The following is an 11882-nucleotide window of genomic DNA, read 5'->3' as shown; positions in this document are numbered from 1 at the left end:
ACCAAGAGAAAATGATTGGAAATATGTGCTACTTCCCCATTTTAAATAATAATGATAATGATAAAATTATTATTTTTAGCATGCGAGATTTAATTAAGATTCACAATAAAATAAAACTCATAATTATAGCTTAGAGATCTAACCATTATGTGATGTTAGATTGTCCATAATTAATTTCTCTTCCTAATTTATAACTTGATTTGATAGAAAATCAACCACCATATTTCTTTCTTGGTAGTAATGTTTGACATGGTAGGAAGGAATATTATCAATTTTTTTGAAGAATCCTTTAGTATATTCATAATATTTAAATTATACAAGTGGTGATTTTAAATGTAGGAGATGATTAATGAGTCACCCTCGATAACTATTATGGTTACACTATTTGACTAGTTGTACACCAAGGAGCAAAGCTTCAACTTCAACCCCATTCTTGGTTCCAAATTTCTTTTTTACTATTATGGTTACACTATTTGACTAGTTGTACACCAAGGAGCAAAGCTTCAACTTCAACCCCATTCTTGGTTCCAAATTTCTTTTTTTTGGTATCACTTTCAATAAAACTCCTAAAAAAATGACACACTTAGTGCCAAATAGGCTTGGATTGTACCAATATGTGCAGTTAAGATTTAATTTCTAAGAGCCTTGTAAGGGAGGATTCCACATAGCCTTCAAGTGATTAATTGATGATACCAGGTGATTTAAAAATGACCGAGAGGAAGGAAAACTTTTTCCAATTCTTTAGCATTTCTTTGTCCCATGAGGAAATTATGCACTCTTAAGGTGAGAAGGAGGCTCTCCTCGTGATAACTTCTAGATTGGGTACTTCCAATTTTGACACTACCATGTCTCAACCACACTATTTTCCTTAAAATGTTAGCATGCTGCATTCCTTTCATAGTATATGGGTCAATAGTGAAGGTCTAGTATTTACATAAGCATGGGGATACGATATTGGATAAACCTTTGGCTAGATTTAGAAAAGTTACAATAGAGCATCTAAAAAGGATATAAAACCCATTTAGCTTATTTGCAAGGCAGTTTGAATATTCTAAGTGATGTAATAGAACATAAACAAGTGTCATTTGTTTTTTTAGCAGACTAACATAAGTTGCACCTAAAAGATCTCGACAAACATATTTCTTGAAGTTTGTCTCTATTCAAGGCTTTCCTTTTGATAAATACCCAAACAAAATATCCAACTTTGGGAAAACAATTGTTGTGCCAACATTTGATTATTGTCCAATTAGAATCTTTGGATCAACAACGATGGAATTATGCCCAACTTTGACCAAACAAGAGCCATTAATGAAGGAAATCCATTTGATCTCATCTTCCTTTTCATATAAGTGTAAGTAGGACCAAGAAAGAAAGGACCAGATTGTAGCTACTTGTTCTATAGGTCCCCCAATCCTAAGGAATTTTCTTTCCATTATGTAACTTGATACCATCAACATAAGTGGTATTCACATTATCTACAATTTTAGATCCTCATTGGTTGGTGAGGGTTTCCTTGATTTTAGACAAGTCAACACTATCCTTCAAATATTAATTTTAGACAAGTCAAATCTATCCTCTAGAGATTGATTCTCATTCCAAGAATCTTCCCAAAAAAATTATGTTCTTCCATTATGTACTCCTCAAGGAAGCTGATCAATTATTACGTGTTTTGATTTCAAGATAAAATTCCAACATGTGATCCCAAAGGAGGATTTTAGGTGGTGAAAATATGAATATCGTCTACAGAGTCTAGGTATTTCTTTCTCATAAAACTACTCCAAAGTGAGCCCTTGTTTGTGTGAATACACTAAATCAATTTTCTACCTAGAGCCAAGTTGTGTAGATGTAAGATCCTAAGCATGAACCCACCATTAACTTGTTAGATGCAAATTTTATCCTAGCAAATTAAAAGAAGCTTTTATTTATTCTCAATCCCTATCTAAAGTAATTCCTTCATAATCTTGTTTATCACATCTTAAATTCCTCTTTCGGCCTAGATAATGGAGATGAGACCTAGATAAAGGGGCAAAAATAACTTATTTAATTAAAGTAATCTTTTTTAGAAAAAAATAACCATTTACCTCTCCATGAGGCTAGCTTTGTCTTGAAGACATCAATAAGGGAATTCTAAGATGAAACATTTTATATCATGTAAGAAGATACATGATGTAATGGATGTAGTTGATATATTTTTCAAATGATTTGTGAGATTGCATGGATTATCAAGAGACGTTGTATATGACATATGCAAAACATGCTTACTATTTTGGGGGGGGGTATTATGGAAGGAGATGAAAAAAGAGTTGAAATTCAATTCGACATGTCATCCACAAATAGCATGGACAAACATAAGTGGTGAACATAAGTCTAGGTAACTTGTTTAGATTTTTAGCATGAGAAAGACCAAGAAATTGGGATATAATATTAGCACAATTTGAGTTTGCTTAAAATAGTTTAATAAGTACAAGTACAAGTACAAGTAAAACACCAATTGTGATAGTGCATTGCAATAGTCCTAGGAATATAGTATAGTTGAAAGACACTAGGATTGAAGATAAAGAAAGTGCACAAACTAAAGAACATGTAGATCACATTAAAGTATTATACGAAGATGAAAGAAAACAATTAGAGAAGATAGAATCCAATTATAAAGAGATAGTTGGAATGAAGAGGAGATATAAGGACTATAAGGTAAGATATGAAGTGAAGGTGTAGAATTTGAGGAAGAAAATATCTCTACAAGGTACATCCAATGAGTTGCAGAAGTTTGATCCTTGCAAGATCATCAAAGAAGTTCAATTTATAAAATACTTATGTAGTTTAATTACATTAAGGTTTAAGCATATCACAAGCATTTTAACATTTTAGATTTTCCTAAATATCATGAAGGATAATTGGAAGAAGATGGAATTAAGATGGGTTAGAGAGAAGGGCATTAAATCAACATGTATAAGATAATATATAAATACTAGCTAGTAGGGTTGGGGAGAAAACTAGAAGTATGAAATACGAAGAATATATGGTGAAATAGAAAGGAAGGTTGATTGAAGACTCAACGTGGGTATATATAGTTGAGGTCAACATTTTCCTTTAGCCATTCCAAAGCGAGGGTCTCACTTTTTAGTTACCTAGGGTGTTTAATGTAGAGGAATGCAATGTGTGATAATAATCTTGCATCACCCCAACAAACATTTTATTTCAACCTTGTTTTGTTTTATAGGTTTCCCAAACAAGTTTCTAGTCATCATACTCTCATTTCAAAATGTGTCATATTGTAAAGATGCATTCTTGTTCCACTCACCATTTCAACACATCAAATTTTCAAATAGACATATTATTTTGTGACATTGCATATTGGTCCCAAAGCTTCCAAATTGATATCATAGCTTCATTATGGTTACCCTTTCATTAATATGATATAATTTCTTAAATTAGCCATTGGACAAAAAAGCAACTTATAAAAGATCCTATCAAAGATGGCCTAGTTGGATCATGTGATAGACATTGAAGATTCATGCCAACATTTGAAAACATGTAATTTGATCTATCTTAGGGAGATGTTGGAACCCTATTTCACATGCCTCATAATGTAAAAATAGTAAGTCCTTGCTCACCTTGTGTTCTTGCCATGTTTTACCCATCACATATAACCAATATAGAAAGATTTATATGAGTTGTTGGTGTAAATAAATATTCATTATGGATATTATTACACTTTACTTAAGTTAACTTAATATAATGCATCTCTTCGTAGTTTGGATTTGAGACACTTAGGGAAGTGTGCACATAGGCATATAGCTTGTAGGAGAAATTCCACCTTTTGTGGTCTTATTTTGTTGTTACACTCCACATTCGATGGGTCATCCACCTCTTGTGGAATATTATATTATTTCTCCTACCTATCCCTAGTATTTCTTACCTACCCTTGTTTCTCATTGAGCCACGTGTCATGATTGTGTGCTCGTACATCCATATGGCCTTGCCTATATAAGCAAGCCCATATCCATTGAATTGGTTAATCCAGTTGATCATTTGTATATTGATGAGAATACAATTTGTTCTTGTCATTATTTTGTCTCTCTTTTATACTTTTTATTATGCCCTTGACCTTAGCAAAATATCACATGGTATTAGAGCCATTGGGGCTTCAATTGATTGGTTTTTGTAGACATCTTGGAAGACTTCTATTTTCGGATATGAGGGACAACATTTTTTGGAGGCATCTTAGAGCGTTTTTTACCTCACTATTGCGTCCGGGAGGCCATTTCCATAAAAACCGAGTATAAACTTGACCTATTTTGGCAAAAATTGAATTTTGGGTATTGGAGGAATTTTTTGCCCAATTCGGGCGGTATGGTACAGAATTTTCGGATCTCAAAAAAAGAAAAATCCAGTTTTGAAAAAGATTTTTTTGAAAAAAAAATAAAAATTTAGACCCCTCTCCGTTGAGCAGTTTGGATTTTTGGGTCAACTTTGGAGGCCCATAACTTGCTCAATTTTGCTCCTTTTTGGGTGCATTGTTTTTTTATTTGGGCTAATTTTTCGTGCTCTTCACAGTGGTGCGGTTATTTTCTAATTTTGGTACACAGGTTTTTCAGAATTTTTGGATTCTCTCAGCTGTACCTGTCCAATCCTCAATTTTGCAACTTCAAAGGCTTCGTTTGAGCTCATACAGCCTCCTTTTTAGGTGCCGTTTTTTTTGGAAGTGCATATTTTTTCATCTACTTTCATAATCTATGATCAGATTTCATAGATTTTGAGTGGAAATTGTACTTTCAGATATTGGTCTTATTTGGCCTATTTGGTACTTGTAAATTGCTTGGATCTTAGTTTAGATCTCTTGCATTATTAGTTTGAGTCTCTTTTGTCCTTATTGAGGCAGTTGTAAAGTTGAAATCAGAAGTCCACTTTGCCATTTTTTGCAAGTGGCCCATTGTACACACATTTAGTATAAAGTGCCAAATCATCATTTTTTTTTTGGGGGGGGGGATTCTTTGATTGAGTGAATTTGGGGGGGTTTCTTGTGTGATTGTGCCTCTCTTTCCTTATGCTCTTTCATTTTTGTTGCAAAGAGTCCTCATAAATTTCCATCTTTAACTCCACATAATTATGCATCATGGAAAATTAAAGTATGGAGCAAATTAATGGAAAAAGGTCTCATGCATTACATAGATGAAATTATAGCACCAACACCTGATCCTAAGGCTGATCCTAATGCTCAGTTAGAAGGGCTGACTAAGAATTGCATGGCTCTTGGAACTTTGCATAAGTATGTATCGGATGACCTCATTTTTCACATTGAGAAGTGTACTACAATCAAAGAGGCTTGGGATATGTTTCAGAGATTGTATGGTCAAGTTGATGAAATCGGAGGTTACAAGATTGACAATGAGCTCACCAAATTGGATCCCAAGAGTTTTGATACAATCCAAGATTATGTCACCAAAGCAAATGAGCTAAGAGCAAAGCTTAAGGATTGTGGAATTGACAAAAAGGATGCTCAGTTGATATTCAACTTGTTGGACAAGCTTGCACCAGAATATGCAACATTTGTGTCTAGCTTCCAAACTCATCGTTTGACAGTGGGGAGTTCCTACATTATGCCTTCATTTAATGCTTTCATAGAAATGTTGATATTGGAACAATCTAAGTTGTTGAACACGAGGCTTCTCAAGTCTTCAAAGTCCAAGGCTTTGGTGGCTAGTCAAGGGAGTCAAGGGAGTCAAGGCATATATTCCAAGAAGAAGAAGAAGCAATCTAAGTCAAAACTACAACAGGAAAAAGGGCTATCATCCTGCCCTCACAATGTGATTTTTCATCCTCTTCCAAGAAGGGGACTCCACCTAAGAAGGATAAACCAACTTGTGCTTATTGCAAGAAGTATGGTCATGATGAGCATCGATGCCACACCAAGCAAGTTGATGAGTTGACAAATCTTCTTAAGAAACACAACATCAACTTGCCATCCGCCTACACAAATAAGGATTCATCTCCTTCCTCTTCCTCACAGTCTAAGGGAAAAGGGCAAGCATTTGTGGCTACAACAGGTTCTTCACAACAGTGAATACTTGACTCAAGTGCCTCTTATCACATGGGTTCTACAAAGGAGTAGTTTTCTTCATTGGAGCCATCTAAGGTACCTCAAATTTACATAGGTGATGATACACAAGTAGAGGTTGAAGGGAAAGGTTCATTTGACATGAATGATGGAACATTTGAGAATGTTCTTTATGTTCCTAACTTTTCTACCAACCTTCTCTCTATCTACCAAATCACTCACTATGGGAATGGGAAAAAGGTTGAGTTTACACCTGATTCAGTTGTGGTAAAGGAACTTGATAATGATGCCTCGATAGCAGTGGGACAAGTCAATGACAACTCAAGGCTTTATTCATTCTCCCACTTTATGCCATGTTCTCCTTCTAGGGCCTTGCTTACTCATTCAAATTCAGAAAGTAAGCTATGACATGAGCGGTTTGGTCACCTCAACTACCGCTATCTTCAGCAGCTCGACACTAGAGACATGGTCATAGGTCTACCTCGAATTAGTTTTTCAGAGGGTGTGTGTTCAGGTTGTTCCATGGGCAAGCATCCCGATGAGAAGTTTGATAAGGGGAAAGCTTGGAGAGCTTTGGAAGTTCTTCAACTTGTTCACAACGATGTAGTAGGTCCATTTCTAGCACCTTCATTTAGCAAGGCCCGCTATGTCCTCACCTTCATTGATGACTACTCCCATTTCACTTGGGTCTACTTTCTCATTCATAAGAGTGAAGTATTTGATAGATTTCAGGACTTCAAGACTCATGTGGAGAAGTAATCCGGGAAAGTGGTCAAGATTCTTCGTACAGATAATGGAAGGGAATATGTGAACAAAAGACTTGAGAATTTTTGTACATTTGAGGGGATTGATCTTCGGCATTCTGTTGCATACACTCCACAACAAAATGGAGTTGCAGAACGCAAGAACAAAACTCTCAAAGAAATGGCTAGTTGTATGATACATGCACGTTCTCTTGATCCCGCCTTTTGGGCAGAGGCTATCAGTTGTGCCACACACATCCAGAATCGGGTTCCTCACAAAGCTTTGCAAGGTATTACTCCTTTTGAGGCTTGGGCTGGTAGGAAACCAATTGTGAGACATTTCAGAATCTTTGGGTGTCGAGCATGGGCTTGCATACCTCCACAGAAATGCAAGGCATTGGAACCTCAAAGTAGGCCTTGCATATTTGTTGGATATCCTAAGGGTGTTAAGGCATATAGATTGATGGATCTTGAGACACATGAGGTGTTTATTGAGAGGAGTGTTCACTTTGAGGAAAGCTCTCCTAGCTTAGTCTCTCTACCTCCTCCACCTTCCTCCATTGTGGATAGTGATGTTAGTGATTCAAATGATGAGACTCCTTCAACTCCGACTCGCAGGGTTACACCTCTGCAGGGTCCACTTGCAGTTGAGGAGCCTTGTTCTCCACCTCCACCTAGACCTCGTTGGGCTCGACAGACACTTGAGTCAACGGGTTCTCTTGTTGGGGATCCTTCAGATACATAAAGGACTCGATCACAACATCATGACCTTCCACATGCATTCATTGCTACCACTTCCAATCCACAGACATTTCGGGAAGCATCAGGGGTTCCTGAGTGGGACCACGCTATGGAGGAAGAGTATAGTTCCTTGATGAGGAACAACACATGGGATTTAGTTCATCTCCATAAGGGGAGAAAGATGGTTTGATGTAAGTGGATCTATCGGACCAAGTTTGCAACATATGGTAGTGTGGATAATTATAAGGCTAGGCTTGTTGCGAAAGGTTTCTCTCAGGTTCCAGGTGTTGACTATACTGAGACCTTTGCACTCGTAGCCAAGATGAAATCCATTCGCTTGACACTTGCTATTGCTACGGCTCATGGTTGGGTTGCACATCAAATGGATGTGAAGAGTGCTTTTCTTCATGGTCATCTTGATGAGGAGATTTATATGGAGTAGCCACAGGGTTTCATCCAGGATACTTCCTTGGTTTGCAGACTAAGGAAATCTCTCTATGGCCTCAAGCAGGCCCCTAGGGCTTGGTACGCCAAGATGGATTCCTTTCTTCTCTCAGCAGGGTTCACCAGGTGTCATTTCGATCCGAATGTCTACATTTTGTGAGAGGATGATTCTCACTTGATACTTGTGCTTTATGTTGATGATTTGATCATTACAGGGAGCACCGCATCCATCATTAGCAGAGTCAAATCTGCTTTGCATGACAGATTTGCTATGACTGACTTGGGTCTTTTGCACTACTTTCTCGGGATAGAGATTTCACAGTCACCTTCCGGGATTACACTATCGCAGCCCAAGTATGTTCTTGATCTACTTGCATGCTTTCATATGGCTGATTGTAAGCCTGTACCGACTCCCTTTCTTTTAGGATTCAAGCTTGAGGCTCAATGTTCTTCTCCACCAGTTGATGCCACATTATATCGTCAGCTTATGGGTAGTCTCATCTACTTGACTCACACACGCCTTGATATTTCATTTGCGGTTGGCATGGTTTCCCGCTTCATGTAGGAACCACATGAGCTTCATTGGAAAGCCAACAAACACATCCTTCATTACATCCAGGGTACACATCACTATGGGATTCACTATGCAGCGGGCACAAGACTTTGCTTGGTTGGTTACACAGACTCCGATTGGGGTGGTGATCTTGATGATCGTAAGTCTACTTTAGGTTACAATTTTCACCTTGGTTTAGGCCCCATTTGTTGGCAGAGCAAGAAGCAACATACTATTGCTCTCTCTTCGACTGAGGCTGAGTGTCGAGTTGTTGTTAATGCAGCGACTGAGACCATTTGGCTTCAGCAGATTCTCACAGAGTTTGGGTTCACCACTCCACAACTGATAGTTCTACATTACGACAATCAGAGTGCTATTGCAGTTTCAAAGAACCCGGTCTAGCACCAGCGGACCAAACACATCGAGATCCATATGCACTATATCCGAGAGTTGATTCAGGACCAGGTCATTAACTTGCTGTATTGTCCTCCAGCGGAGCAAGTTGCAAACATATTCACCAAACCTTTCACCGAGAGTAAGTTCCAGCAGTTGCGAGCTCTCTTGGGGTGCATGATGTCTCATTAGGGGGGGTCATTTGACTTCTCCTTCCTCTCTTATGGGGGGACTTTTTCCTCTTTTGAGGTTTTGTCCTTCTTCTTTGAGAGTCTTTTGTACATTCATCTCTCTTTTGGGGGGGAGTTTTTTCCCACTGGATTTTCTCCGTTTGTGAGAGATTGCATTGAATAGTTTTGCTTGCATTTGCATATTGTACATGGGTACCTATCATGGCCTTGTAGCCGGGACCTATCTTGCATTGTTGACTTGAGTCTTCATTCCCCTAAGTTGCACTTAAGGGGGGGTGTTGGTGTAAATAAATATTCATTATGGATATTATTACACTTTACTTAAGTTAACTTAGGATAATGCATCTCTTCGTAGTTTGGATTTGAGACACTTAGGGAAGTGTGCACATAGGGATATAGCTTGTAGGAGAAATTCCACCTTTTGTGGTCTTATTTTGCTGTTACACTCCACATTCGGTGGGTCATTCACCTCTTGTGGAATATTATATTATTTCTCCTACCTACCCCTAGTATTTCTTACCTACCCTTGTTTCTCATTGAGCCACGTGTCATGATTGTGTGCTCATACATCCATATGGCCTTGCCTATATAAGAAAGCCCATATTCATTGTATTGGTTAATCCAGTTGATCGTTTGTATATTGATGAGAATACAGTTTGTTCTTGTCATTCTTTTGTCTCTCTTTTATACTTTTCATTGTGCCCTTGATCTTGGCAAAATCTCACATGAGTCTCTATTTGTCAAATTAGCCTAAGTGTTTCCCTTTATCATCCCTTGTGTGTCTATCATGTGTTAGAAATTGCAACCCCCCGCCCCTAGAAAAAAGAAAGAAAGAAGAAGATGAGGGTTTAAGTTGGAGGTTTTCAAGTCATTTCTAAGGACTATGTTGAATGCTAAAGTTTGAAGTTTCTTTCTTAACATCCCTTTCAAAGTTTCCCTTCTTGTACACATTTATTCCTAAATCCACCTTGTTCCTTTGTACCTATTTAGGATAGTAAAATTTCCATGTTGGCGTACCTTTCATCCTCTCCCTTTCCCTACCGAAACTTCAATTTTTTCCTTCTTGGCATCCCTTTCATCCATTCCCCACCTTTTCCCTTGTCTTTGTTGGTTTTTTATACTTTCTTTCACTAGAATGCCTTTCATCCAAACATGGACTCCCCACTCCTCTCTAATTTACTTTTTAGAGTTGAAATTTGGGTCATCCCTTTGCTCTGTAATCTTTTCCTTGTTATCCTAATCCATGATGTTCAATGTTTCCTTTTACACACTTTATATTAAGAAATGTGGGAATACTTGTAACACGGTTCGAGGTGTGAGGCATCCTTCACTCTCAATACCTAACACTTTTCATTATATTACCTTATTAGGATCACAAGTTCAAACTTATCCTTATATACATGCCTTAAAGGGATGAATTCCTTGGTCTTCTAGTCCCTAAATCCCTAACAATTTTCTTTATGTATCTCCTCAAGGTCAAATATGTGGGGATACCCTCTTTTATTTTCTTTAAGCATGAAGTATTCTATATCCCCGATCCTTAAAACCATGACAAAAGGAACAATTTAGATTGACAAGTTAATAATGCTGGCAAGCTAATGAGTTTGTGATATTGCCAATAAATTAATAAAACAAGAAAGAGGTTCAACATGTTAGGGAGTTCCAATGTTCCTAAACTCCCCAAAGTTTGACGAGCCAAAGAAAAAGGCCAAGTTTGAAATGTTGATGAGTTTGCAAGTTTATAAACTCATCAAAAGTTGACAAGGTTTAAAATGTTGATGAGTTTGGGAACTTGCTAAAAATTTGACAAGAAAGAAAGTGAAGAAAGAAAAGTGGCCAAGAAAACAAATTGTGATGCCAACGAGCTCACAAACTCATTGAAAGTTTGACCCAATTTTCAAAATGTTAGTGATTTTGCTAACTCACCAAAAGGCCAAAGAGATGAAGACAAAGAAGATAGGTTAGCAATGAATCCATAGGTTCTTGAACTTGTTAAAAGTGCATGAAGGTTCACCAAAATGTTAACAAAGTTTTTAAGTGACTAGAAGCTTTGATAAAATTCCTTTACAATATGCAACAAGGTGCCTGAATTTTCGCAAAAGATAAATGGGTGGGAAAACGAAATATAATGAAGTCAAAATGACTCAAAGTGAATCCATTTTCACTTGTAGGGGTAAAAATGTGCATGGGTAAGAGCTTGGACAATGGTTTTTAGTTGCAAAAGAGGAGAAATTTAAAGATCCCATGACATATTCCTTTATGTCCTCTTATTGTTACAAATATAGGGCTACAATTCATGCCTTATGCCATTCTTAGATTTGATATGGGTTTCTTCCATTTCTACAAATATAATTTTTGAGTGTTGAAAAAGGTTGGTTTTTGAGGTTTGGGTAGTGCATTAGATTGCTATTGCATACTTTATGCTAAAATGGGTTTGTATGTAGTTGATATCCAAGATTTGTATGCATAGATACATGTAATACTCTAGGAAATGAGATAAAGTTTGAACTTCAACATTTTAGCATTGTAATATTTGTGAATAAAATAATGGTAAGATAGTTTTTCCTTGTTGTGTAATTTCATCTCTAATTTCATATATATGCTTTAAGAAACCTTGGAAAAGTTTCTAGGTGCACATTTATTGCACTTATGGTTGAGATTAGTTGATTTGCCATTTACAAAACGTAGTAAAATTTTCTATTATGAGTTGTTTATAATAAGAAAATTTTCTAATATGATATATGGAGTTTGTAAATTGG

This window comes from Cryptomeria japonica, chromosome 5, assembly GCF_030272615.1.
Source record: "Cryptomeria japonica chromosome 5, Sugi_1.0, whole genome shotgun sequence".
Taxonomy (NCBI): domain Eukaryota; kingdom Viridiplantae; phylum Streptophyta; class Pinopsida; order Cupressales; family Cupressaceae; genus Cryptomeria; species Cryptomeria japonica.
The sequence above is the reverse complement of the archived record's forward strand: the minus strand, read 5'-3'. Positions refer to the sequence as shown.